The following is a 7,293-nucleotide window of genomic DNA, read 5'->3' on the forward strand; positions in this document are numbered from 1 at the left end:
GGGAGCGATGGTTGGATCCTCTCTTGATGGTCGTCGCCTGGCACCTGTGTGGCACGAATGTAAATTAACATCTCCCCAAAGTGAGCGGGTCGTTCCTTATGGTTTTACGATCCTAGTTCATGTTCCCAATGGGTGTTCTGGTCCCAGATGGACCCACTGTTCGGGAGACTGATTAACCTTTAACCAAATGATAAAACCTTGATTTAACAAGAAAAGGTTAACTATAGGCAGAACAAAGAAAAGTACAGCACAGGAACAGGCCCTTCGGCCCTCCAAGCCCGTGCCGACCATGCTGCCCGACTAAACTACAATCTTCTACCCTTCCTGGGTCCGTATCCCTCGATTCCCATCCTATTCATGTATTTGTGAAGACGCCCCTTAAATGTCCCTATCGTCCCTGCTTCCACCACCTCCTCCGGCAGCGAGTTCCAGGCACCCACTACCCTCTGTGTAAAAAACTTGCCTCGTACATCTACTCTAAACCTTGCCCCTCGCACCTTAAACCTATGCCCCCTAGTAATTGACCCCTCTACCCTGGGGAAAAGCCTCTGACTATCCACTCTGTCTATGCCCCTCATAATTTTGTAGACCTCTATCAGGTCGCCCCTCAACCTCCTTCGTTCCAGTGAGAACAAACCGAGTTTATTCAACCGCTCCTCATAGCTTATGCCCTCCATACCAGGCAACATCCTGGTAAATCTCTTCTGCACCCTCTCTAAAGCCTCCACATCCTTCTGGTAGTGTGGCGACCAGAATTGAACACTATACTCCAAGTGTGGCCTAACTAAGGTTCTATACAGCTGCAACATGACTTGCCAATTCTTATACTCAATGCCCCGGCCAATGAAGGCAAGCATGCCGTATGCCTTCTTGACTACCTTCTCCACCTGTGTCGCCCCTTTCAGTGACCTGTGGATCTGTACTCCTAGATCTCTTTGACTTTCAATACTCTTGAGGGTTCTACCATTCACTGTATATTCCCTACCTGCATTAGACCTTCCAAAATGCATTACCTCACATTTTTCCGGATTAAACTCCATCTGCCACCCCTCCGCCCAAGTCTCCAAACAATCTAAATCCTGCTGTATCCTCTGACAGTCCTCATCGCTATCCGCAACTCCACCAACCTTTGTGTCGTCTGCAAACTTACTAATCAGACCAGTTACATTTTCCTCCACATCATTTATATATACTACAAACAGCAAAGGTCCCAGCACTGATCCCTGCGGAACACCACTGGTCACAGCCCTCCAATTAGAAAAGCACCCTTCAATTGCTACTCTCTGCCTTCTATGACCTAGCCAGTTCTGTATCCAACTATACCAAATATATCTTTCCCCCAGCTATGCTTTTCTAGGCCTATACATATTTCTAATGTTATCAGAAGTTACAAAATCTACCTCATACTCTAATATTCTCAGTAAGTCCACAGTCCCTTCAAACCCCCGGCCTGTGGTCAGGGACACCCCACTCTGAAACCAAGTGACAGATTCCACCTAATACCACCCCTGTGGAGTCTTCGTCAAATCCCACCTCCCTCCCTCCCCCGATACATGTCACGCCGTAAGCTAACTAGCCTAGCGGGAACCCTGGCCTGCAAACGAGGTTTCCCAAACACCACTCACAAAGAAATACTTTGGATCCTTCTCCCCCCCTCCCACACGCACGCACAAACACGCACATATTTCTCTCGGATGTCTTCACCAAGGATCCAGCTCCAAGGTTTCAACCTCTCCTTTCAGGTGCGCAGCCACGGTAACGGAACATCACTGCCTCGCATCCTCCATTAAGGTGCGGCCAAGTTTAGGACCACGGGGAACATCGCCCCCTCACCCGCCTGGCTTCAAATCTGCCTCGCCCGGAGGTCGCTTGCATTCGCTGGCACTTGCCCCGCTCTTTCCGTCAGCTGCACCGAACCAGCGTGCTTGTCCCTTTCGCATCACAGGCTCTCCTGAAAGCATTCCTCCCGTCGCATTCCCTCTGTTCTGGAACTCTCTGGAACTTGGTTTCTGTCCCGTTCCACCCCCCCCACTCCCCCCCCCCTGCCCCCCCCCAACCCACCAGGTAAGTGCTTCTGCTTTCCCGTGAGCGACCCGGCCGACCGATTCGATTTTATCGAAACCCGACAGCGCAAAAGATGCATCGGGGTGCAGGCAAAGTTTAAAGTGAAACAAAAAAAAAAACCTGCCAGCCTGCAGGCCCCTTTGGCCAACCCAAAGCAAAAACGCCCGAGGACGCAAAAACAGAGACATACGAATGAAACCTCGAGGTTGCGCCTAACCCAAGCAACGCAAATGTAAATTGCTCGAAGAATGTCCAATTGCTAACGGGAGGGAGATCTGTCCATGACCAGAGGACAGTCAGGATATTGAGAGAGAGATGAGGAGAGTGAGTGAGGAACAGGAGGAGAGATTGTGCAGATTGAGGACAGCCTCTGGACTTTCTGGTTCGTAGGCCGCCAAAGGCAGGTTGGGCCGGTTTGACAGGTTCCCGGTTCGATGTTGTGACAAGCTGGAGAAAGTTGAATCAAAACATTGACAGCATTCTTCAACGCCCTTCAGCCCCTGTGACGTACTGATGGGTTCAATGCAAACAATCCACACCCTGCTCCACACCCCCCACCCCCCTGACCGCTGACATCAACCTCCACCCCTCCCCCCCCCCCCCACCCTCCGCCCCCACCGCCCCCCCACCCAGTGCCAGTACTAAGGGAGCGCCGCACTGTCGGAGGGAGATGTGTATACTCTAGGATTTGAGCGCTATAATCCAGGCCGACACTCCTCCCGGTGCCAGTACTGAGGGAGCGCCGCACTGTCGGAGGGAGATGTGTATACTCTAGGATTTGAGCGCTATAATCCTGGCCGACACTCCCCCCGGTGCCAGTACTGAGGGAGCGCTGCACTGTCGGAGGTAGATGTATATACTCTAGGATTTGAGCGCTATAATCCAGGCCCACACTCCCCCCGGTGCCAGTACTGAGGGAGCGCCGCACTGTCGGAGGGAGATGTCTATACTCTAGGATTTGAGCTCCATAATCCAGGCCGACACTCCCCCCGCTGCCAGTACTGAGGGAGCGCCGCACTGTCGGAGGTAGATGTATATACTCTAGGATTTGAGCGCTATAATCCAGGCCGACAATCCCCCCGGTGCCAGTACTGAGGGAGAGCTGCACTGTCGGAGGGAGATGTATATAATCTAGGATTTGAGCTCCATAATCCAGGCCTACACTCCCCCCGGTGCCAGTACTGAGGGAGCGCTGCACTGTCGGGGGTAGATGTATATACTCTCGGATTTGAGCTCCATAATCCAGGCCGACACTCCCCCCGGTGCCAGTACTGAGGGAGCGCCGCACTGTCGGAGGTAGATGTATATACTCTAGGATTTGAGCGCTATAATCCAGACCGACAATCCCCCCGGTGCCAGTACTGAGGGAGAGCTGCACTGTCGGAGGGAGATGTATATAATCTAGGATTTGAGCTCCATAATCCAGGCCGACACTCCCCCCGGTGCCAGTACGGAGGGAGCGCTGCACTGTCGGAGGGAGATGTATATACTCTCGGATTTGAGCTCCATAATCCAGGCCGACACTCCCCCCGATGCCAGTACTGAGGGAGCGCCGCACTGTCGGAGGGAGACGTATATACTCTAGGATTTGAGCGCTATAATCCAGGCCGACTCTCCCCCCGATGCCAGTACTGAGGGAGCGCCGCACTGTCGGAGGTAGATGTATATACTCTAGGATTTGAGCGCTATAATCCAGGCCGACAATCCCCCGGTGCCAGTACTGAGGGAGAGCTGCACTGTCGGAGGGAGATGTATATAATCTAGGATTTGAGCTCCATAATCCAGGCCGACACTCCCCCCGGTGCCAGTACGGAGGGAGCGCTGCACTGTCGGAGGGAGATGTCTATACTCTCGGATTTGAGCTCCATAATCCAGGCCGACACTCCCCCCGATGCCAGTACTGAGGGAGCGCCGCACTGTCGGAGGGAGATGTATATACTCTAGGATTTGAGCGCTATAATCCAGGCCGACTCTCCCCCCGATGCCAGTACTGAGGGAGCGCCGCACTGTCGGAGGGAGATGTCTATACGCTAGGATTTGAGCTCCATAATCCAGGCCCACACTCCCTCTGGTGCCAGTACTGAGGGAGCGCTGCACTGTTGGGGATAGATGTATCAACTCTAGGATTTGAGCTCCATAATCCAGGCCCACACTCCCCCCGGTGCCAGTACTGAGGGAGCGCTGCACTGTCGGAGGTAGATGTCTATACTCTAGGATTTGAGCTCCATAATCCAGGCCGACACTCCCCCCGGTGCCAGTACTGAGGGAGCGCTGCACTGTCGGGGGTAGATGTATATACTCTAGGATTTGAGCTCCATAATCCAGGCCGACACTCCCCCCGGTGCCAGTACTGAGGGAGCGCTGCACTGTCGGGGGTAGATGTATATACTCTAGGATTTGAGCTCCATAATCCAGGCCGACACTCCCCCCGGTGCCAGTACTGAGGGAGCGCTGCACTGTCGGAGGGAGATGTCTATACTCTAGGATTTGAGCTTCATAATCCAGGCCGACACTCCCCCCGGTGCCAGTACTGAGGGAGCGCCGCACTGTCGGAGGGAGATGTCTATACTCTAGGATTTGAGCTCCATAATCCAGGCCGACACTTCCCCCGCTGCCAGTACTGAGGGAGCGCTGCACTGTCGGGGGTAGATGTCTATACTCTAGGATTTGAGCTCCATAATCCAGGCCCACACTCCCCCCGGTGCCAGTACTGAGGGAGCGCCGCACTGTCGGAGGGAGATGTCTATACTCTAGGATTTGAGCTCCATAATCCAGGCCCACACTCCCCCCGGTGCCAGTACTGAGGGAGCGCTGCACTGTCGGAGGGAGATGTCTATACTCTAGGATTTGAGCTCCATAATCCAGGCCCACACTCCCCCCGGTGCCAGTACTGAGGGAGCGCTGCACTGTCGGAGGGAGATGTATATACTCTCGGATTTGAGCACCATAATCCAGGCCGACACTCCCCCCCGGTGCCAGTACTGAGGGAGCGCCGCACTGTCGGAGGTAGATGTATATACTCTAGGATTTGAGCGCTATAATCCAGGCCGACAATCCCACCGGTGCCAGTACTGAGGGAGAGCTGCACTGTCGGAGGGAGATGTATATAATCTAGGATTTGTGCTCCATAATCCAGGCCCACACTCCCCCCGGTGCCAGTACTGTGGGAGCGCTGCACTGTCGGGGGTAGATGTATATAATCTAGGATTTGAGCTCCATAATCCAGGCCGACACTCCCCCCGGTGCCAGTACGGAGGGAGCGCTGCACTGTCGGAGGGAGATGTCTATACTCTAGGATTTGAGCTCCATAATCCAGGCCGGCACTCCCCCCGGTGCCAGTACTGAAGGAGCGCTGCACTGTCGGAGGGCGATGTATAGACTCTCGGATTTAAGATCCATAATCCAGGCCGACACTCCCCCCGATGCCAGTACTGAGGGAACGCCACACTGTCGGAGGGAGATGTCTATACTCTAGGATTTGAGCTCCATAATCCAGGCCGACACTGCCCTCCGGTGCCAGTACTGAGGGAGCGCTACACTGTCGGAGGTAGATGTCAAGACTCTAGGATTTGAGCTCCATAATCCAGGCCCATACTCCCCCCGGTGCCAGTACTGAGGGAGCGCTGCACTGTCGGAGGTAGATGTATATACTCTAGGATTTGAGCTCCATAATCCAGGCCGACACTCCCCCCCCCCGGTGCCAGTACTGAGGGAGCGCTGCACTGTCGGAGGTAGATGTATATACTCTAGGATTTGAGCTCCATAATCCAGGCCGACACTCCCCCCCCGGTGCCAGTACTGAGGGAGCGCTGCACTGTCGGAGGTAGATGTATGTATTCTAGATTTGAGCTCCATAATCCAGGCTAACACTCTCCCCGGTGCCAGTACTGAGGGAGCACTGCACTGTCGGAGGGAGATGTATATACTCTAGGATTTGAGCGCTATAATCCAGGCCGACACTCCCCCCGGTGCCAGTACTGAGGGAGCGCTGCACTGTCAGAGGGAGATGTATATACTCTAGGATTTGAGCTCCATAATCCAGGCCCACACACCCCCCGGTGCCAGTACTGAGGGAGCGCCGCACTGTCGGAGGTAGATGTCTATACTCTAGGATTTGAGCTCCATAATCCAGGCCCACACTCCCCCGGTGCCAGTACTGAGGGAGCGCTGCACTGTCGGGGGTAGATGTATATACTCTAGGATTTGAGCGCTATAATCCAGGCCGATACTCCCCCCGGTGCCAGTACTGAGGGAGCGCTGCACTGTCGGAGGGAGATGTATATACTCGAGGATTTGAGCTCCACAATCCAGGCCGACACTCCCCCCGGTGCTAGTACTGAGGGAGCGCCGCACTGTCGGAGGTAGATGTATATACTCTAGGATTTGAGCTCCATAATCCAGGCCGACACTCCCCCCGGTGCCAGTACTGAGGGAGCGCCGCACTGTCGGAGGGAGATGTATATACTCTAGGATTTGAGCTCCATAATCCAGGCCGACACTCCCCTCGGTGCCAGTACTGAGGGAGCGCCGCACTGTCGGAGGGAGATGTATATACTCTAGGATTTGAGCTCCATAATCCAGGCCGACACTCCCCCCGATGCCAGTACTGAGGGAGCGCTGCACTGTCGGAGGGAGATGTATATACTCTAGGATTTGAGTGCTATAATCCAGGCCGACACTCCCCCCGGTACCAGTACTGAGGGAGCGCTGCACTGTCGGAGGGAGATGTCTATACTCTAGGATTTGAGTGCTATAATCCAGGCCGACACTCCCCCCTTTACCAGTACTGAGGGAGCGCTGCACTGTCGGGGGTCGATGTCTATACTCTAGGATTTGAGCTCCATAATCCAGGCCGACACTCCCCCCGGTGCCAGTACTGAGGGAGCGCCGCAATGTCGGGGGTAGATGTCTATACTCTAGGATTTGAGCTCCCTAATCCAGGCTGACACTCTCCCCGGTGCCAGTACTGAGGGAGCGCTGCACTGTCGGAGGTAGATGTACATACTCTAGGATTTGAGCTCCATAATCTTGGCCGACCCTCCCCCCGGTGCCAGTACTGAGGGAGCGCTGCACTGTCGGAGGTAGATGTCTATACTCTAGGATTTGAGCACCATAATCCAGGCCGACACTCCCCCCCGGTGCCAGTACTGAGGGAGCGCTGCACTGTCGGGGGTAGATGTCTATACTCTAGGATTTGAGCTCCATAATCCAGGCCCACACTCCCCCCGG

Source organism: Scyliorhinus torazame, chromosome 23 (assembly GCF_047496885.1).
Source record: "Scyliorhinus torazame isolate Kashiwa2021f chromosome 23, sScyTor2.1, whole genome shotgun sequence".
NCBI classification, from domain to species: Eukaryota; Metazoa; Chordata; class Chondrichthyes; order Carcharhiniformes; family Scyliorhinidae; genus Scyliorhinus; species Scyliorhinus torazame.